Raw genomic sequence first — 22,988 nt, forward strand, 5'->3', positions numbered from 1 at the left:
ATTTTCTTTGATTTAGATGACTTTCTAGGCAAATACAATGTCCATGATGGCCTATGTTAAGAAGTTAAGGGTACCAAGGTCAAGAACTAAAAAGTAAGGTCTGTGGAGAGTAATCCATTGAGTAAGAGACTCCAAAGTGTGGTATCAAATACAGGATGATGACTTTAGGTGAGGAGCTGCTTCTACCAGCACTGAGTGCTTTTAAAGAAAACATTTATTAACTTTATCAGTGATTCAGGTGCTTTCCAGGCCAGGTTCAGTCTGGACTGTTAGAGTGATATGTGTGTGTGTGTAGAATTTTATGAACTTGGTCATAGCTGGGACATAGCTGAGATTGGGGCTCCTATCAGTTATGTGGGGAATAATTGACTGACAACCCCTACCAGGCCAATCACTTTCCCATGGCTTCTCTCTCAAGGCTGCTGCTCCCCTATTATCTCTTCATTCAGTTGTTTGGTATCTTCTATGAATTAGGTTTAACACACTTTTAGAAAGTGCTTGGAATATTGAGACATAGCTGACCTTAGAGGCAGGAGGACCTTGGGTGAAGTCCCACTTCTGACATACTGGCTGTGTGACTCTGGGCAAGTCACTTAATGTCTCTTAGAGTCTAAGCTGTTGAACAGTTACAGGTCTGCGTTGGTAGATGGAAGTTCTTCACTAATCAAGTGTAAGAAGACTGAAAAGGTAAAAGTACTGTAGAGGGCCTTCAATGTTAGGGTGAGGAATTTGTTTCTTGTCCCCCAAATCAGTAGGGAGACACAGAAGCCTTTTAGAGTGGGGTGAAGCAATGGGATTAGACCTGTACCTATGACAGAGTTTTGGCAGGTGTATAGAACGGAGCCAGTGGAAGCAAGAAATCTGATCATTTAGGTAGGAGGTAATAAGGGGCTTAGGATGGGCATAGCCCCATGATTCGCTTTCAATTTCTATTTGCTAACTTTATTTTCCAACAGGACCAGATTTCTGGGTCACTCCTTTGGCCTTGAGTTCCATTCTCTGACCTGAAGGGAAAGGGGACCAGTCACTCCTGTTCACCAGGATGCTGGCTCAGGGCTACTTTAATACTTTCATTCATGGGACAATGGTGCCTCTTGTCAAGAGACTTTTCAGAAAGTTGTGACAATGCTTACCAAGACTGTGAAGCTTTTGACTATTTGGTTTTTAAATTAATGTTCTTTTAAATAAACATCTATGCTGCCTTTTAATTTTTATATATTTTTATTTTTCCACTCTTTAATAATAATTTTTTTATTTTAATCTCAAAATTATCTTCCTCTAGCCCTCCCCCACACATTGAGAAGACAAACAATATATCTGTGAAACATTATATCTGTGAAATCATGTAAAACATATCCATATTTGCCATGTTGCAAAAAAAGGAAAAACAAAAAAGAATAAAAGGCAAGACAGATAAAGTGGAAAAAATGCTTCAATCTGCATTCAGAATTCATCAGTTTTCACTATGGAGATGGATAGAATTTTTTTTTATCATGAACCATTAGAAATTGTTTTGGATTATTTTATTCATCAGAACACCTAAGTGTTTCATGGTTAATCATTGCTACAATATTGCTGTTACTGTATACAGTGTTGTCTTGGTTCTTCTCACTTTACTTCTGCATCAGTTCACATAAGTCTTATCAGGTTTTTCTGAAACCATCCCCATCTTAGTTTCTGATAGCACAATAGCATTCCATCACTTTCATATGCCACAACTTGATCAGTCATTCCCCAGCTGATGACATGTTGCCTTTTTAATGATCAATCTCTAGAGCAGTGGCTGCTTGTGTGTTTTTTCCTTAAACACAAACAGCTTCAATGGGTATGTATTTTTGCAACTACAGCTTCGGCTTCTCATGGAAGGGATTTGATTGTTGAGAAAACCTGAGGATCACTCAGGGTTCATGTTTCCACCCAAGGTTTCCCTAGGGAACACCAGAATGTTTCGGTGTATGCTGGAACCACCTCGAACCAACTTCTGAATTGTTAAATTTTCAGTGTGAGTATTTACACCGTGGAAACTATCAAATGCTATGAATTAGGGCTTGATTTGTTGTTCTGTTGATTGTCTAGACTCTAGGTGTAAGAGAGTGATGGAGAAAATTTTTAATAATACAGATTAAACTTGTGTATTGTGTGTACATTTTTTTTCTTTTTGGGAACTAGTTGGTAAACATTTACCAGCACATGCTTGGTGAAGTTCCCAAACAGACTTCAGGAAATAGAGGATATGCTTTAGTTTAACCTGACAAAATTGAAAGGATTCAGAAAAAATAAGACATTGCAATGTCCCTATTGAATAGTCCTTTGTCTTCCCCTGGGTTCTACCTCCTCATTGCTATTGGAAAGAAATCAAGCTTTCTGTGTATTCCAGCAGCACTCCACCTTGAAAGCTGATCTTCCTCAGGACCTACCCAATATATTTGCCTCATGGTTCCAGGAAAAGGCTAGGTTTGGGTTGTTCCAAAATACGGTGGGACCCTCCAAGGCTCATACTTTTCTGAACTCCTCAGCTCCAGTCCCATCTGTTTCAGGAAGGTTTCCCTGAGTGCTTTGCTTCTCTATGGTCTTTCCCTCTTCGCAATCTGAAGCAAGTGTCTGTACTATGGGTAAGGGTAAGGGTAAGGTTTCATTATTATATTACTCACTTAAAAGTAGTACACATGCAATTGGTACTTACCATTTCAAAGAAGCATTAGATATTTTCATCCATTTTGTTTCTATAGGTCTATAATTTCTATTAGGGCAAGAAGCATGGTTTATGCCTTTCACTAGGCAGTATCTCTCATATATCAAAGAAATTATTTTCTTTGTAATAAATTTTTATTAGTTTTTGTTTAAATCATAAGTATTTCTCATAGTATCCCTGATTCTCCCAGATAGCCATCCCATATAAGAAATAATATATTTTATTTTAATTTTTTCTCAATTTATTTATTTTTAGTTTTCAACATTCACTTTCATAAGTTTTACATTTTCTCCCTGCTCCCTCCCCAAGATGGCATGCAATCTGATATGGGATCTACACATATATTCCTATTAAACACATTTTTACATTAGTCATGTTGCATAGAAGAATTATAATGAAGTGGAGAAACCATGAGAAAGAAAAAACAAAATAAAACAAAAAAGAAAATAGTCTGCTTTGCTCTGCATTCCAATTTCATAGTTCTTTCTCTGGTGTGGAACAAATAATATTTTTTAAATAAAAGAGGAAGAGAAATAAACTCAGCAAAACCTGTCAATTCATGAAAAAGTTTGTCAATAGATGCAATGTACAATACCGGAGGACTTCTACACTTCTGCAAAGCATTGGGGTGAGATGTATTCTTACATCTCTTCTTTGAGGCCATGCTTACACTTTGTAATTTTGCAATATAGATGACTGCTTTGTGGTGGTTCTCTCTGCTTGCATTGGTGTATTCATGCATATTGTTTCATTAGTTCTGTTTATTCCACTGTGTCAACATATAAATCTTTCCATGCTTCTCTGTTTCATCATGTTCTCTAATTCTTACAGCAGAGTAATATTCTTTTATGTTCATGAATCACAATTTATTTACCTATTACAAAATTAATGGGCATCTGATTTGTTTCCAGTTTTTGCTACAATAAATTGCTGCTATAAATATTTTCCTATGTATGGGGACCTTATTCTTATATGTGGTCTCCTTAGGCTATAAGCTCAATGGAGAAATATTTGGGTCAAAAAGATATGGTCATATTAGTCACTTTATTTGCATAAACCAAAGCCAAATTATTCCTGGCTCCACCAACAAATGTTTCAGTATTTCAACGATATAACAAATCTTAGCCAGAGTAATCTCTAACCATCAACTGCAACCACCTTCTCTTCCTCACCTCTGGAAATATGATCCTACCGTTTATTTCTCTTTGGATGATAATTAAAGTCCTTTCACAAAACTTCCCTTTGCAATTTCCTTTTTCTTTGTTTCTTTTTTGCAAGTCAGGTTAACTCAACAGGTTTTTCAGGAAATATTCAACAAAAGGAAAGCACTAGAATGAAGGGGGATCAGGAAAGACATTCTGTAGAAGATAGCCAGGACTAAGATTATCTCTTGCCTAGGCTTGGGTACTTCACCTATTAGGGAAATAATTTTCTGATTCATAGCTTTATAGAATGCTGTGGTGACAGTGGCCTTAAGCAGAACTGAGCATGCTTCAAAATCTCTGCAAGAGTCTGACCTAAATGTGTGGGGAGCCTTAAACTGCAAAGAGTTGAGTGCACTGGACTTTAATTGGCTAAGAGACTTCCATATTGGGGGACAATGAGGGACATGAGGAGTCAACTCAAATGAAGGGGTGGGGGAGAAAGTGAGGAATGAGAAGAAAGATCAGGGAAGGTGAGGAGATATGCAAACCATACTAAATAGAAGGGAAAGAAATAATAGAACCTTTCTGTCTTAGGCAGGGTTTGTCAGTCAAGGGAATATAATCCCTGGTGCTGACCTTTGAGTCTGACAGGTAATCTGACAGTGACTGTGTCAAGCACTGTTTAACAAGGTGATGTACTTTATCAGTATTTATATTTATGGAATAGGAAAGGAATAAGTTGAGGAGGTGGTTGTATTGGAGGCTAATGAATATTCTTTTCATTCATTCCAACAGAACTCAGCCCCAGAACTTCCTTCCACATTCAGGCTTTACAGACTAGCCTTTATTATTACAAGGGATAGGAAGTGAACACTTAGGCAGTAAAGCAATAGAAAACAAAAAGTCAGCATGGCTTCATCATGAACACGTCATATCACAATAACCTTACTCTCCTTTTTGCTTAAAGTGTTTATTACCTATCTACTGTGTGCCAAAAACCTTGTCCATAATGTAACAAAACTGAGAAAATTAGCTATAGTCAGATTGGAAAGGGTTTTAAAGACTCATTCTGAGTACATATTTTATCCAAAGACACCGGGAAGCCACTGGAACTTCTTGAGATGAAAAATGACAAGGACAAATCTGCCTTTTGGTAATATCAGTTTGATGGGCATATATATGGCAGAGGAATGTGAGAAGTCAAAGCTGGATGCAGGGAGACTAATGAACAGGCTGTATTAATAGTTCGGGCCAGCACCAATAAAGGTCTGAAATTCAGTGGTTGTGGGGAAAGAACTGGGCAGATGCATTAGATATGGGGTGGGGGTGGGGAGTGCAATTGACAAGCTGTGGAAACAGATTGTGAGGAGTAAAGGATAATTTTGAAGTTGCACACCCGGGTAACTGCAAAGTTGGTGACCGGTTAAGCAAGACAGGGAAGCTGGAAGAAAAAGGTCAAGTCTTTGAATCTGTTGAGTTTGGGATCCTACAGGATATTCAAAGTCCAGCTGCCAGTGGGAGTTGCAGGACTGAAACTCAGGAGAGAGGTAATGTGCAATCATCACGTACTCCAAAGGAAATGATGATGTCACCAAGACACAGAGTATAAGAGAGAAGGGGAGAGGGTCCTGGGAAAATTTGTAGTGTTAGGATAACGAACCCAAAATGAATAGACAGGTAATGAAGAGGTTGAGGGGTGATCGATATCCCAAAATACCGACAGTCCAGGTTGTGCTTGAATGAATTCGACTCAAGCCTTCTTAAAGCCAAAGAAAATGAAGTTTATTAAAGATTCGCTTAATTGGGTTGCCTCTTAAGGAGCCTAAGCATTTGTAACGCTTGTATTCACAAGTGGGCCAGATAGAATCCCAGCTAGGCAGAGTCTGAGCTGGATTGAATCTGAGAGCCTTCATGGTGGCAAGATGGAACTTAAATGCAGAAAAGACTATAGGAGGGATCTGGCGGGGGGTGGGGGGGTGGTCTGGTAGTCCAGGGTGATGGAAACAGTTGGAGGCTATCAGGAGATATCAGACAATGGGGCACCTCGGAGGGGAAGGAGGTGGGGCAAGAGATCTTGATAGGAGCCGTATGGGAATGGATACAGATCTTGATGGGAGTGGTCGGCAGCCTGGGGAATGGGGTTTGATGGGATCAAGGGTGGGGGGTGCAACAGAGATCTGAGTAGAATGATAATGAAAAGTCCAAGGGCTTCCTGAGACTGCTGGAACAAATGGGAAGATTAGATTTGAGTAAGAAAGGCCAGATTAAGTGGGAAGATTCAAGGGGAGATCCAGGAGGCTCCCAGAGTCTGAACTACATCAGTAAGAAGAGAAACACAAAAGAGTTTTGTTACAAAAATTGGGAGAAGATAGCATCCAGAGGGGGCTAATAAAATGTGTCAGTCACTTCAAAAGCATCAAGAAGAAAGTGGAAAGACACTTAACTGACTCAGGGATATAGACAGTAGCACTATTCCTTTGTATTTATTGTTGACTATAAGGAAATTTTTGATTGAGATATCACCATAAGTGCTCTTCTCCAGCATTGACTTCTATGCAAATATTAAAATTATCCAAGATTCATTGAAAAAATAAAACAGTAGCAATCACACTGATGATCCCTTGGCTATAAATGTGAAGAGTCATGAAACAAGTCCTATGTGCTCCCAAAGGGTTTTCAACTGTCATGGATCCAACCAACCTCTTTCCTAGGGAAATTCTTTCTCTAAAGTTTATACCAAGCTTCTCTTCACATATGATCTTTCAAAGAAATGGCAGAATGTACCCATTTCAAATTTATCTCTTTGATTTCCCTGTATCTTTTCAAGTTTTACCTTCTGCAGTCAAGTAATACTAGTCTACTTCCTCTTTCATTGTTGAATTCTTCATAGATAAGTATCATACAACCCCCAATTTTTTCTTTAGTATTCTCAGCACGCCCAGTTCCCAAACATCTTATGGTATGAACCTGAGACCATGTGGACCATTGGTCCCTTCCCCCAGAGCACCTGAGAGAGAGAGGAAAAGTCTCAGTCTTCAGGAGATGACAATTAAAAGTTTGATAAGGAATTTCTCTGAGTTGTCTGAAAGAGTGTGTAACCACAGACACATGGTGTGGGTTAAGGTTTTGTGTGGTGTGGGTGGGCATCACCTACAAAATTACTTGGAATGGAGGTTCTTCTCCAGTTTTTGTGTCCTCAGAAGGTCTAGTAGTTGTGACTAGGATCTGTGATCATGAATCTGTTTGCTGTGTTAGTAACGCTCTTCCTGTTCTTCAAGGCTTTGCTCCAAGGTTATCCAGGTAGGATGGGTTGTCTTTGTAAAATGGGTCTTGTAGGCAACTATCTGAAGGTCTTTCAGGAATCAATGATTTGCTTTTATTCTATGTACTCTGAGTCAAAATTAAGGTTACCTGTCCATTGGTCCCTCTCTCTGTCTCCCTCTCCTTTCTGTTTGATTGTCTCCTGGCAAATACATTTCTACCTCCTCTCATTAAGAGCACCCTGTCCCTGAATAGGAGATTGTAATTGCTATGTAGTGAATCCAAGTGTAGGTGCCATTAGCTTTCTCTAAATTTCATTGAAAGAAGAAATCTAGAGGATTATCCTTGGTCCTGTTGCTCTGGACTTGCTCCAATTTCTTTGGTATAGTGAAAAGAGGACTCATTCAGAGGCTCTGGCTCCAAATCCTGTTTTTCAAGGTGTTTTTGACTGTGACATTGGGCAAGTGACCTAACCTTCCTGCCAGTCATCATTACTTATAAAACGAGTACATTCGGCATAAGATCTTCTGGTCCCTTGCAGCTCTACTCCATGACCTTGTCCTCTGTTTATTGACTATGAAAGGAATGAATCCCTCAAATTTCAAATTATAAAGTAAAGTTTCCCATTTTTGGAGAGATAGAGGATCAGGGAAGACTTGCTTGTTTGCTGGTGTCTGTCTACTTGCCACATTCAAATGGTGGAAGCAGGATTAGGGCAGAATCATTGTTTCTGTTATGGAGTCTCCTCTAGTTTTATACTTTCTCTGCCACTTGACTTCTGTATGGCTTTGTCTGAGGGTCACTTCCTACCTTGACATGATTGTTTCCCTTTTTTGCATAGTATGAGTAACCTGTGACCCAGACTACTTTCAGGTTATAATGGATAGAGATCTTTTTTGGAGTGCAAAACTTCTGAATCTTGACCAGGTGTCCCTGGGACAAGACTGCCATGTATCTACAGTCCTAGAAGGGCAATTTTTCTTCTTCTACTCAGTAATGCATTGAGGAATACAAAAAGAGGTAAGAAGGGTGATTCCTGCAGCCCCTTGCTGGAGTCCTCTCTGCCTAGTCCCTATCAGGTGAAGAAGGGCAGGAGTTCTCCCAGTCAGTGGGGTGGTGGGAGGCAAGCCTGGAAAGTGGTAGAGATCATCTCCTGGATCCTTCGCAGACCCTCTTGATTCACCTGTGAGCAGGTGAAGGACATTGGAGTCAATTTTATCTTTTAAGCACTCCCCCTTTTGTAAGACTGGCCCATGGATCCTGGGTAATAGCATGGTTTTTAAGCCACAAAGGATTCCTTGTGCTCACTTTGCTGATGCTGGTCAATTTAGTGATGTTCCACAATAAAATGACTATCCTTTTGTAGTTTAGGTTACATTAAGAGGATCGATCACCTTCACTATCATGTACTCAGTGTGGTGAGGAAGAAAACCATGGTAATAAAGGAAACCTGACTGGTAGCTTCCCTGTAGAAAAGGGGGAGATTCCTCTGTCTGGGTCTTGGGTTAAATTCTCTTCTGGGGACCTGATAACCTCTTGGACCCAAAGTGACCCCCAGGGCTCTATCTTCCACACCCTCTTGCGCTCCCATTATCTCACTTTAGAGATTTTAAATATTTAACTTATCCTATTCATTTTAAATGTTATTCCCAAATAATTCTCTCTCACCAGATGAAGTGGAATATCATTATTTTCCACAGCATTCTTCACTGTCATTCTTTAGAAAATGTGGAAGGTGGAGCTCATAACATACCTCTGAAATGTACAATTGAAGAGTGAGTACAACTTCTATATCCTGCTCTATTAAAGTTTTTCCTTCTTTCTCAGGTCATTTTGAGGTGAAATTTACCAGCTGGGAAACATCTGACTTATTCTGGTCCCATGACTTAATAGAATTTCCTATAAATCTTTGAAAATGAATGAGGTTAAGAGCCACGTACTCTGCAAGTGTCTCAAAGGAGTCACTTTGATTTCCACCTCTCTTCCCTACCAGATCCAAGGTACCTCCTCCTCCTTCCCCCTCCCCCACGTGTCAGATATTTCTGTAGGAATATCAACTTTAGTACATCATTCTCCCTTTCCTATCTAGGGAGAGCTAGACAGGGGTGGGAGGATTAAATAGGGCTTTAGTGGAATGAAACATGGCTTTCTAAGATGGTGATACTGGTAAGTCCTTTGGAGAAGGCTCTGGACCAATTTACCTGTTAGCTAATAACATCAGAGTCTGGTAGGGATGCCTCTGTATTCATGTGAGCTACTATATGATCTCATTGTCCTCTCCCAGTCTGAGCTATAGAGCTAGAAATAACATATTGATAATGGAGGAAGACCATGGCTCAGGAATGAAGTACCCTTCCTTGTTACAATCCCTCCCCACTCCCCAAAAATATTCACAGGAGAAATATTTGAAAATGGGAAATAAAAATTCATTTGGCAGTTTCCACAAACCTGTGAGGCCTGGAGCTTTAATTCTATCCTTCACATTCTAAAGCTTCTTATATTTTTCCCCTACTTTTTTTCTAGGGAAACCCCAAATTGTCCTATTATAGAGAATTTTTCTCCCCTTTCAGTTGGGATAGCTGGAATGAATATCTCTGATAGACCTCCATCTGCTGCTCCATCTGCCTCATGGACTCAGCAAGATGTTGGGTCCAGGGAAGGAGGAAGTGGCCATCAGGATCTAGGAATGTCAACCTTAGTTTGGTAAGAATGCAAAGCTTGGAAAAATATCTGAGAATCTGACTCATAGCAGAGAAAAGAGCCTATTGCCAAGATGGGGGAAGCACCTGAATGAGGTAACTTGTTGAAACTTATTAGTTGCCTTCCTATAGGAGCCAAGGTGTAACTGTTGATAGAGGATTCCATTTCTGATTGAACTAGGGCCATTTGATAGAGGAAACTCTGATATCAGACACTGAACTTTAATTTTGAGTAGTCTAAGCCAGTGAAATCTTGCTACACACAGGCTCCTATAACTAGTGCAAGACGTTAGCAGAAATTGAACTCTGTTCTTGGCTCTGCAGCTTTATACTGCTACACCTCTGTCTTGATTTATTTTTCTATTAACAATGTCTTCCTTTGGCAGACTCATTCAGTGCATGGTTTATGCTAGTCTGGTTTTCCTTTGATTTGTATGAAGTTGGATGCCAATAAAATAGTCATGAATGCCTAGAGTAAGACAAAAGATCCCAAAGATAACATAAAATGGGATCTCTGGAGATTAATACCTAGTATGACTCCAAACTGGGACACTATCCAAAATGCTACTCTTTACAAAATGGGGAAGAAATCTTTTGTCAGCAGTGTTGGAAAACCAACCCAGTAAACTTTTTATTTTTTTCTGAGATGGTAAGATCCATGGAAGCAGAGAAAGTAAAATCTGACATGTTAGTCATCCTTATGTGTGCCAAAGACTTTCATTTAGGAGCCTGGGCCAGAGAAGGGGGGGTGGTGAGAGTAGGTGAAAAGGAAGAACTCAGGTCATTAAGGCTAGGAGGTAAAATGTACAAAGCAAAACAAGATACGAGGCAAGAAAAGATTAATATGGTGATTGTCCTCAAATGTTGTTAGGAGTTTACACCTTGTCCAAAGAATAAGACAGGGATTGAGGTACCAAGACCTGCAGGTTAGATGATTTTGGCAGGTCTGTAGAGGAGACATTGGAAAGATAATGGTCCTGCAAGGCAAGAATCTAGAACAGTCCAAGAAAGAATTGAGTTCCTTACTGTAGACATAGCCCAAGTGGTTGTAAATGGATATTTGCTAACTATTATTTTCTCACAGGAACACTTTCCCAGTCCCTATCTTGTTACTGGCCTCCCCCGTATCCTGGGGACATGAAACTTATCATCAAGCCAGCGACTCTATTCCTATACATGCTGCTCAATATTTCTGTGGTCCACTGGGCCCTGGTCTCTTGGTGCAATTTACCTAGAAATCTCTGAGAAGCTGTAAGTAGTTGATACTTTTGTGAACCTTTTCTATGGCTTTGTTTTTCAAAGATCCCTTAAATAAATATAGGATATACTGCCCTTCATATACTCATATATACTGCTGCATGTTTTCTGAAGTATTCTTGCTTGTTATTTCTTTTGGGAGCTGTGGCTCAGAACCATAGCTCTAAGTTTCCATGGAATATGTTTGGATACTGAAAAACTGTTGGTATCATTCTCAATGTCCTCTCAAAGTATTTTCATGGGAAACATCAGAATATGACTTGTGTTGAGGTTCTAACAAAAGAGGAAAAAAGACAGTAGGCATAAAATGACATGATTTAATTTTCCTGAAGGAATAAGAAAGATGGGTAATTCACCATCCTTTCTAGTAGCCCCCTCCATTTTCCTTAGACCTACCTTATCTTTCTCAGATTCTAACCAAGGGGGTGGGAAATAAGTCTTGCTGCACAGTCCAGGAAACTTTAGCTCTAATAGCTGGCAATTTCTTCAGAATGCATACTGTTCACTTGGTTTCAAGCATATTGATTTATTAAACAGTACATGCCAATCGCATAACAAATTGGAATCAGCCCACCTCAGCTTGGCACTGAACTCTAAATACAAGGGGAGATGGATTTTTTTTTTAATGCATTAAAAAATTAGCAGGATACAAGATTAGGTAATCTGACTTCTAGTTGGAAGAAAGAGCGGTGATTTTTCCAAAGTGGGAGGCAGAGAGAGAGAGAGTAGGTGGACTTTTCCAGATATGTAATGGGATGTTACTCAAATCCCTATGATTAGCAAGCAGGAGGGATTTACAAGAAAATGCAACTTGGGTTTCAAGATGAAATTGGTTTGTTTCACACAATTCTACAATTCTCTTGCCTCTTCATCTTTCCCTCCACTGCTGATAAATTCCTTACCCTTGTCCCCTATGTGCCCTGTGTTTGTCTCTGGGTGTCTTCACTGCGTTGTCCTTACCTGACAGCCATCCTCTGTAGACTTCGATCTCATTGCTTTCATTCATGCACTTTCTTTTGGACACATGCATTAAGCATTCCTATTTGTGGGCCTTTGTATAGGCTCCCCCCACCGCCACCTGGAGTTGATTTCCTCCTTGACTCTTGCCTGATATTTCTTTAAGTACAGGTTCTCTTCCTCTAAATTGTCTTGTATTTGGTCATGGTTGACATAAGGGATTCCATGGTCCCATGCAAGCTGATTGAGAATAGGTCCAAGGTCTTCTTGCCTCTGTTTCCTCTGCATCTAGCAGTGTTTCCTATTCTGTAGGAACTCTCTAGATACCTGTTGCATTGCCCATTTTCAGTCTTGCCACTTCCTAGAAGCGTTTTCCAAATGCCTGAGCTCTCTGGGATATCCCACAACTCCTGGAGCATGTGTCTATACTCAGTTTGTACTTCTTTAATGTAGCTTCATAATGTTGTTTTCACTTATTTTCTCTTTCTGGAGAGAAAGTAAGCTCCCTGAAGGCAAGAAACTTGGCTTCAGGCTCTTGGTGCCCCTGGTGTTTAGTGTACTATCCTTCACTAGTTAAGGAAAGGACTTTGATATTGTCAACTTTTTGGAATTCTAGGGTGACAGTGTCCCTAATCAATTTATTACTACATAGAATTTATATACCATTGACTTTACATCATCTTATTTGATCCTCATACTAGCCCTTGTGAAGTAGGCATTACTATCCCTGCTGTATAGATGAGGTAACTGAGGCAGATGGAGGTAAAGTGACTGTGCAAAGTCACACAATCGGGACTTGAACTCACATCTGACTCCAAGAATAGCATTCTATACAACTATGTTGCCTAGTTTAGAACAGTGAGATGAAATGGTTGAGTTAAGGACTGGCTGTTCCTGGGAAGGACTTGGGAGTTGAGTCACCTGCAGGGAGAAAGAAACAATGAGATGGCTATTGTTGAAGAAAAGGAATATTTTTTTAACTCTTTCAAAGACATACTACAATCAGAATAACCGACATTGCTGCAACCTCTCAAGGTTTGCACTGCTCTGTCCTCATCACAATCAGTTCTTCAAAACTCCCATGAAGGATTATATTTGCAATGCCCCCCTCTTCCCCAAATTGCCTTTTATTTTTGCATGTATCTGTAATATTATCTCAGCGGCTGCTATGTAAATGCCTTAGGGGCCTGAGACAATTTCCACTTCCACTTGTTCATTGTGAAGTCAGTACCTAGAACTGATAATGGCTGAAGAAATCCTTGTTGAAGGAATGAGGTACTTTAAAAGGTAGATAGCCAATTCTTTGACACAAAATGATTTTGTTGTTGTTTAGCAGTGTCCCACTCAGTGACCCCATTTGGGGTTTACTTGGCACTGGAATGGTTTGCCATTTTATTCTCCAGCTCTTTTGACAGAATAGGGAACTGAGGCAAACAGGGCTAAGTGACTTCCCTGGGGGCATACTGCTAGTAAGTGTCTGAAGCCTCAAGAAGATAAGCTTTCTCGACTCTAGGCCTACTGGGCCACCTAGCTGTCCCCACACAAAACAACATATAATTCATATAATCTCTAATCTGTAGGAGAGCCTTCAGCAACACTGCATATTTTATTGTTTGTGTATCAGAGTATTCATAATGAATAGAAATAATTGTAATAACTGGAATTGGCTTCAGTAATAGCTTAAAATTTATTTCACATTGAAGGATTCATCCTAAAAAGAAGACTTGGAACCCTAAATACAAAGGTCATAGAAAAGCTTTGCTAAACATTTATTATTTATCAGAAGACTCATATTGGTGAAATGTTTAACCAATCAATGATGGTAGGAGTGTCATCAGTCAGTACACTGATCAAGACATCAGAAACTTTGGGCTAGGGAGAAATCTTAGATGTGTTTCTGGGTTAAAAGTTGTAGTATCTGCATAAAACTTTCATCACTGGTAAGGAAATAATAGATGCCTCATGATGGGTGGAGTGGGTACAAAAGCTTGGGAGAAGATCCTCTGTGAGGGAAATGAAACAGACTTTGGAAGTTAAACATGTAGGGGAAAGCTGGCTCTCCAGTTGTCCGCAATTTCCAGGTTGCTTCTCTAAAGACTGCAGTATTTTGCCTTAGGTGATATCAAGGACTCTTGAATTGAGATATCTTAGGCCTAATGGGAGAGCTCATTAATTTTCTGTATTGTTAGGTGTTTTCTAATCTCTTTAAGCTCTCTGATGTCTGTTTTTTATCTTAATGACTTTATTTCACCATTTGTGATGGTTTATGTTTAACTACCATCAGGTGAGAAGGAGTCAAACCTTTGCATATAAGTGTCAGATGCCCATTTTTAAAGGGATAGTGATCAGAGACAGGCATTGAGCCTAAGAAAAGTATCATTTATCCTAAACTGGCAATATTTAGGGGGGTGAGGGAGAATGAATAAATATAATTCTAATTCAGTGTCCTCTCCATGAGGAGAGTGTAATGGTGGACCTCATGTTCCCTACTTTGGCTCTCCAGGCAAGAATCAAGGTCTCACTTAAAGACGGAGGAGTAAGGTTCCTGAGATCTGTCAAATCCTCCCTGTAAGCCACATATATATACAAACCCATGTGGATAGCCACATGATCCACATAAGCTACATATATAGCCCCAACATATTTAATGAATGTAGAAAAGTGTTCAGACACAAAACCTTAAATAACAAAAGTTTTATGTTAGAGGAGAAAAAAGGCATTATAAATGTAAGGAATTGGGGAAAATCTTCAGTAATTGAGATTCATTCTATTTCAGAGGAGTCATACTGAAAAGAACCCTTATATATAACTCATGGCTTAGATTTTTGTCCCCTTATTCAACGTCAAGAGTTTTCAGGGGGATTGAGTCATGATAAAATTTTAGAAAGGTGGAAGTTGTGATAGAATTGTCTTGTGAATATACATCAAGATTAGGAGTTTCCTCCCCACCATTGGTGGTTCCTTTAAAGCTTGGTTGATTTCCTTTTCAGAGATCAGATTATTTGAAGTTTTTATTTTCTTCTTCTGTTAGACTGGGGATTTTCTACTTTTGATGGTGTTGCTCTATTTTTCTATATTTTCTCAGTTTTGTTCACAGATAATTTTGCATAGAAGGTTCTGATAATTATTTTTATTTCTTTTGGTTTTGCTGCGATTTTACCTTATTCATTTGCTGTTTTGAGAATTTGCTTTTCTGTCCTCTTTTTCAGGTTGGCTAAAGGTTTATCAATTTTAGTCTTATATTTTTTCATTAGAATGTTTATAATATTTTGGTTTCCAGTTTGTTTCTCCTTTATATTTCAATATTTTTTCTTTTGCACTGTTTTGGCCTATTTACAGGCTTTCTAATTTTGAGAAATGCATATTCAGCTCACTGATAACTATTTTCTTTTATTTGACTAATGTATGTTTTCAGGAATATAGGTCTATCCCTGAGAACTGCTTTGGCTTCATCCCAGAAATTTTGGTAACTACTTTCATCATTATTTTATTTCATTGAACTATTACCTGTTTCTATAGTTCGATCTTTGCCCTATTCATTATTTAGGATTTCAATATTAAATTTTTTTCTCTTTATTTTGTTTTTTATTGATATTTTAAGTTTCAAGTTGTCTCTGTTATTCCCTCCCAACCACACATTAGAGAAGGTCAACATTTGATATAGATACATGTGTGGAATAATGGGAAATTTTGACTAAATATTAAAAGTTTTGTATAAATAAAACCAATGTAACCAAGATTAGAAGCAAAGCAGAGAACTGGAGAAAAATTTATAGATAATTTCTCAGATAAAGACCTCATATCTCAAATATATAGAGATGTGAGTCAAATTTATAAGAATGTGAATCATTCCCCAATTGATAGTCTATTGATATGAACAGACAGTTTGTAGAAGAAGAAATCAAAGCTATATGTCGTCATGTGAAAAAATACTCTAAATCTTTATTGATTAGAGAAATAAACTAAAACAACCTCAAGATATCATCTCATACTTATCAGATTGTCTAAAATCAGAAAATGACAAATGTTGAAAGGGATTTTCCACAAAAATTGGGACACTAATATACTGTGGGTGGAACTGTGAACTGATTTATCCATTTTGGAGAGCAATCTGGAATTATGGCCGAAGAGTTATAACACTGTGCATACCCTTTGACCCAGCAAAATCACTATTAGGTTGGTTTCCCAAGGTGATCAGAGGAAAAGGAAAGAACCTATGTGTTCTAAAATACTTATAGCAGCTCTCTTTGTGGTGGCAAAAAACTGGAAACTGAGGAGATGCCTATCAATTGGAGAATGGCTGAATATATGAATTGTTATGGAATGTTACTGTGCTATAAGAAATGACAAGCAGGTTGATTTTAGAAAAACATTGAAAGACTTGCATGAAATAATACAGAGTAAAATGAGCAGAACCAAGTAAATGTTATACATAGGAACAATTCTGTTTGAAGATTAACTGTGAATTATTAAGATATTCTAAATAATATGAACATTCAAATCAACTACGAAGAACTTATGAAGGAAAATGCTATCTAAAGAAAGCATTGATATATGAAAGTGTGAGTTGTGTGGTTTCACAATGATCCCTGTCTTTATTCATAAATTCTTGTTCTATCTGTAAATCTGATGGGTAATATGTTACATTCTTCTAATTCACTTGTGATATCTCCCTTTTGTTTAGGTCATAGATACATTTTGATCTTATCTTGGTAAATGGTGTAAGTTTCTGCCACACTGCTTTCCAACCTTTTTTTTTTTTAACCAAATAATGAGTTCTTATCTCAAAAGTTCAAATCTTTATATTTATCAAACATAAGATTACCATACACATTTACTACTTCTTATTGTATATGTATTCTATTTCACTGATCTACCATTCTATTTCTTAGCCAGTGCCAGATAATATTGATAATTCCTGTTTTATAATAAAGTTTAAGATATGATACTGTCAACGTTAAAACTCCATTTAAATTAATGTCTTTTTGTTTTTCTTTCCTGCACCTATTACTATTTTTATTGTACTAGTTTAATATATCATTTTTGTTGGTCTGTAAAAATACATTACAATTTCTGTCTTCATGTTTATTTGCAATGGCTCAGTCTCCTAAAATATGATTGATTTTTGAATTAGTTTCGTATAGTGCTAAACATTTTTTCTTTTTACAGGTCCCATTTACAAAATGCCCTTTTGTTACATTTTTTTTCCTATGGGTCAGATCACTGGAATTAGAGCAAGTCCAATCTGAAGAATTAAATTGGCTCCTATGTGTTCTAAGAAATCTAGGACCTTGGCCCAAGAAGGCCTTGAGAAGGGGGAGAAGTCAGTCAAACATTTGTTAAACACTTAACTGTATGCCAGGTGCTATGCTAAGTGCCAAGATCACAATGAAAAGCAAAACACATCACCTCTTTTTAAGAAGCTCACAAGCTAATAGGGGAGATGGCATACACACAACTATGTACAGATGATATATACAGGAAAAAGTGGAGATAATCAAAAGGAAGTGAAGGGTTCTCAGGAAAGGCTTCCTGTAGAAGGGAGGATTTTATCTGAGATTTGAAGGAGAAATATAAATTGAAACAACCTCAAGATATCATCTCACATTTATCAGATTGTCTAAAATGATAGAAGGGGGAAATGACAAATATTGAAAGGGATGTGGAAAAATTGGGACACTAATATACTGTAGGTGAAGCATAAGATGAAACTGGGGAGGGTGAGAGTATTCTGGGAAGGGGACACAGTCAGAGAAAATTTTCTGAGTTGGGAGATGGCTTCTTGTGCCAAGAACATCAAGAAGCCACTAAAGGAGACTACCCTCAAGGGGCTTATGTGTTTTGGAAGTTATACTTTGCCTTGACTTAAGTTGTAACAGCATGCAGGGAAAAAAAAACAGCAACCGCTGTTCAGGAAAAACTTCATGAGGGAGTGGGTACCTGAGCTAACACTGAAGAACGATGAACATTCTGAGAAGCAGATTGAGCTAGGGAGGAAGATTGTGTGAAGACGTGTGAAGCTCATTAAGGTTTGCGAAGATTAGACAAGTAGGAGAGATCAGTATTATGCATGGTCTCAAATGTTTGTTTTTAGAGACTTTGATCTGACATAAAGTCAATAGGGCAGGGTGGGATGTGGCCAAATCTGTGGGTTGAACATTCTTTTCAGCTGCATGAGGAGACATTGGAGAAGGAAGACACAGATTAAAATACTCCTGACAGGAAGTGATGGGCACTTGACTATGATGAGGCCAACAGTTCCTCTGTCAATGTCTGTTTAACTTCTTTTCTCTTTTAAAAAGTTGGAGAAAACATTCACAAAGGATTAACAGGCATTATCACAATTTCCGGGAGGTTACTGGGCAAGCATTGCCATGGAACCAGGAAAATCCAAAGGCAACATCCAGAATAGAGTTGTTGACTACACTGCAAGTTCAGTGACCCCAGGAAAGAAAACGGATGTTAGTGACAATATAGGGAGCAGGAAAAGAGTCTCCTAATCAAGCAGAGCAGCTGATGGTGAATGAAGAGGTCTGGGATTTTGGCAGAGGGCAGGGGCTGTCTTTTTACCTTTCTTTTTATCCCTGGTGCTTAGCACAGTGCCTGATGCATTGTAGATACTTAATAAATGCTCATTGACTGATTGACAAGGAGTTGACACATCTCTGGAGTTTTATGGCTTTGAAGCATTTTCCTGAGTCTATAATTAGCATTCTTTACTGTAAGGGCTCATGCTTTCTGATGTTGCTGCCCTCCTTCAGTTAGAAAAGGCAGCAAGAATATAAACAAAATTAAGGTTATAAACAGAGTTAGGGTTAGAAACAGAATTAAAGTTACATATGCATATACACATATGTATTTAGGGGAATGATTTCTTTATAAACAGTTATTAAATTAGGATAGAGGATTTCCCCCTTTATTTCTTCATTCAGGGATCAGTTTCTGTATGTCATTCAGCCAGTGTTTCTGAAGGACATTGCTGACAGCTGAAATTATCCAAATCCTCTGGGTGAATTTTTTTGATCTTGGGTGGGACTCCACTCAATCAGAAGATCTTACAGTCTAGTCTAGGAGAGTCCTTGCCCTTAGGAAATAAACTCATCTTTGAACCTTGTATTAGACTTTAGAGATCTAGTTCATGTAGGAGAAAAACAACTAGAGAGGTCTGGGTAGAGATGGATTCTTTTGTCCAAATTGCAGGAGGCATCTGAGACTCATGATCAAGTCACATTTTCATCAGGAGGAGATGAAGACTTTTATCCCACCTCCTAATTGTTTGTTCCCCTATCAGGGTTGATCTCTGCTTATCAGGGGCACTTACTTTTCGAGGTGTATTTAGGCATTCAATGATGTCTCCATAGTGTTTTATAATGTTTGTAATGCGTTACTGAGAGAAACCACTGACCAATTTATTATCTGCTAGCCTAATTAATTGATTGTTAACTACCGCAAATGTCTCAAACTTTTCATTCATCTTATTCTATATGTATATATCTATATATTTTTGTCCTTAGTGTGTTATTATCCTAGATGGATTTCATCTCTAATTGGTGCAATCTCTTTAATCAAAGCTAGATGCATTGTCTACTCCTGATCTAGTCTCTCCAAAGACATAGTCCTTGGCTTTAGGGGAAGAAGAAAGAAAGGGAAACTCTCTCCTCCTCCTTACAGGGTTTCTCTCACAGTAACTTGGATGAAACCCTGGAACAAGATTCTAAACTGAATTTAGGGTCTTCTGACCCACCACTGGTTCACTGATTAAATTCTTCTAGCCCTTTAAAACTCCCAAAGTCATGGTTAGCTGTACCTTTCTTAAATCATGTTTCATAGATAGCTTGGCTTGAACTATTGTTTAAAAACTTCATTATTCCTTAACTTTGATTATATTACATTAGTTAGAGGGCATGTATACCCCTTTCCCTTATACTTGGAGAAAACCTTCCATGCCGGTGTCTTTTGTTTCTTTTAATATCTTAGGATAGCCAAGAAATAAGTGGTTTCAGGTGAGTTCCTCCTTGGTCTTGACATGTGACTAGTCTACCTCCTTAATTTAATAAATAGTTGTTATATACCTACTTTGTGCAAAATAATCTGCTGTGGTCTGGAGGAAAGGGCAGAGGTGCTCAAGATGCAACCCAAGGTGTAACATATGCTAAAACCCAAGCTTAATCACCCATGAGAAAAAGAAAACATTCAATAAAACAGGCATTGGATGCATTCCTACAAAGAAAATCAGATGAGTCTATTTGTTGCTTTGCAAACACTACAGACAACAGAAATACAAGAAAGATTAAAAAAATCAGCACTGAAGGGTAGGCACAAGTAACGGAATATTTTCCCAAAGGGGGAAAACTAGAAAAAAAAGGATACTCATGGGTTTAAAAACAATGCTACCACGACAGAAATCAAGACATTTCTTTCAAAAAGGACAAAAAAGAAACATGGAAAGCAAGAATTTGATGGAAAAATTGATGGTGCTTAAAACAAAATGGAATAAATAAACTTCACAACATCCCACCTGAGGGTGAAAAAGTTTCTTGTGGGGAATTAAAATACAGACTTGGAAGGTACATTAAAAAAAGAAGAGAAGGAAGAAGGTAGAAGCTAATGTGTGATTTATCATAATCAAAAATGGTAAACAAGGAAGAGACACCCTGTAGGGGTGTCTCAGGAAGAGGAGAGTCTACAGGAGAATGGGGGAGATTGTGAGGGAGGGGTTGAAACAGTGCGAAACAAATGGGGAAATCTCTATTCAGCGGTAGGCTAGGGTCCTGCTGAAGAATGCCTCCACAGGAGGAGAGAGATTTTGTAATAGGATTCAGCAGCCTTAAACGGGTAAAAACTCATTTAAGAAAAACCGCAAACTGAGAGAATGATGGTTCCTCATGGATCCTGCCTCAAGTGAAGGGGATAGAGTTCCTAGGGGCAACTGAGATCCAGAAGTATGGGAGGGCTTGGACCCAGAGCACAGGTGGAAAATGGGGGGGGGGGGCAGTAATGACCACAGAAAGGGCAGGAAATAGTAATGGACTGCACAATTAGGGACAAAGGAAAATTTTTGCACAGTATTCATATTCTCCCTTTCTCCTCCAGGACTTAACATTTCTAAGAGTGAGTCAAAACAGGAAAAGGGGGATGGGACAAGGGTCAAAAACAATAACATAGAAACTATTTAGAAGAGGGAACTCAAAACTTTGCTTCCACCTCCATGACAAATACAGAGAATAAAAAAGGAAAAAGTAAGCAAAAGGTCCATGAATAAAAGAATAAAAGTCCAGAAGAAACAGAAAGAGAATAGAATTAATGCAAAGAAAGAAGGAAAGAAAGTTTTTTTTCTAAAAAAAAAAAGACAGAAAAATGAAACAATTAATAAAAAAAGTTGAGGGGAGGAGATGATTTTACCTGGTTACTTAAGTGAGGGAAAAAAAGAGGAAGAATTAAATAAGTAGATACAAGAAAGAAAAAGGAATATGTTTAAAAAACACTCCAAAACTTAGGAAAGCATGACAAACAGGAGGTGGGGATATGGGGTGGTATGGGGAATATGGGGCAAGCAGAAGAGAACATGTGGGAATAGGACTGCTTTAAAAACGATTAAGAAAAAATGATTGGAGGGATAAATGACTAGGAATAGAAAATTTCAATTCAGAAAAAAAAAATTAGAGACAAATGGAAGAAAATATAAAACTAACTTCCAACTTTATATATGAATAGATTAAACAATCCAATAATATAAAAAAGTAACAGATTGTGGAAGAAAGAAATCTACAGAATCTGTTGCTTCTAAGAGGCACAGCTAAATAACAGACATACCTACAAAACGAGGGGCTGCAACAATATTTACCACAATCTGCTCCAAAATATCAGTAGTTGCAATCATGAAAACAGACTAAGAAACCCCCCCAAAATTTATAATATAAAACAGATAAACAAAATAACTGCATCACACTGAAAGGAACTATAAAAAGAAAGTCAAACATCAACATTTTTAAAAACGATTTGTTGTAAATATCTTAGTATCAGATTTCACAAAACACAAATTACCTGAATTACAAGAAAATACGCATGGTAAAATAATAGTAGGAAACTTTAATATCCCTTAGTTTTGGACAAATCTAACAGAAAAATTATTATAACCAATATGGGGACAAATATAAAATTGAACAAATTGTTGGAGAAACTAGAGCAAAGATACTTCTAAATGGGTCTGCTAAAGAATATTCCTATTACTCAGCACCACCTAGAATTTTGACAAAAAAAATTTACCATGAATTAGAATACAGAGATATTACAAATAAGTGTATAACAGTAGAAATAGTAAAAACATATTGTACAGACCATAATGCAACAGAAGTTGTAATCAGTTCAGAGAGCACAAACAAAAGACATAGATCTTAATGGAGACTTAATAATGAAATCCTGAATAGTGAGTGAGTCAACAAACACAAAATAGAAATAATAATACGAAAGAAAATAATGATGAAACAACATGCCAAAGTGTCTAACATATAGCTAAAGAAATCTTTAGGTAAAAATGATATGCCTAAATATGTTACTAAAGCAGAAAAGAACATGGCAATGTTGAGTATGCATTAAAAAATATAGAAAGCCAACAAATGATAGAATCTTGACTAAATTGTTCCCTTTCCTGGAAGGCATAGACTATGACCTGAAAGTGAGTTGAAGATAAAAAATAGCATGGATTTTTTTTTTTGCCCATCATGTTATTAGCTTAGGGGCTTCTGATATCATTTATTATATATTCATCATTTCTAGGCAACAAGATTTGAATTCCATACTTTAAATAAATGCAGAACACTTTTATCAACTAAATCCAGATATAAAGGGGAGGGAGGTAAGAGAAAGTGGAATTGGCTGGAGTGTTTCACAAGCCTTCTGGGTGAGATAGAATGAATAGTTAATATTTCATGTACTAGTTCAAATGGGCAGCTTCACCATCTTACACTTTTGTTGGGT

General features: G+C 37.9%; 1 pseudogene; it reads left to right on the forward strand.

Moving 5' to 3' along the window:
- The first annotated feature begins 7,070 nt into the window (after nt 1-7,070).
- On the forward strand, nt 7,071-11,052 carry LOC140522077 (uncharacterized; annotated as a pseudogene).
- Nucleotides 11,053-22,988: the final 11,936 nt, after the last annotated feature.

Source organism: Notamacropus eugenii, chromosome 2 (assembly GCF_028372415.1).
Source record: "Notamacropus eugenii isolate mMacEug1 chromosome 2, mMacEug1.pri_v2, whole genome shotgun sequence".
NCBI classification, from domain to species: domain Eukaryota; kingdom Metazoa; phylum Chordata; class Mammalia; order Diprotodontia; family Macropodidae; genus Notamacropus; species Notamacropus eugenii.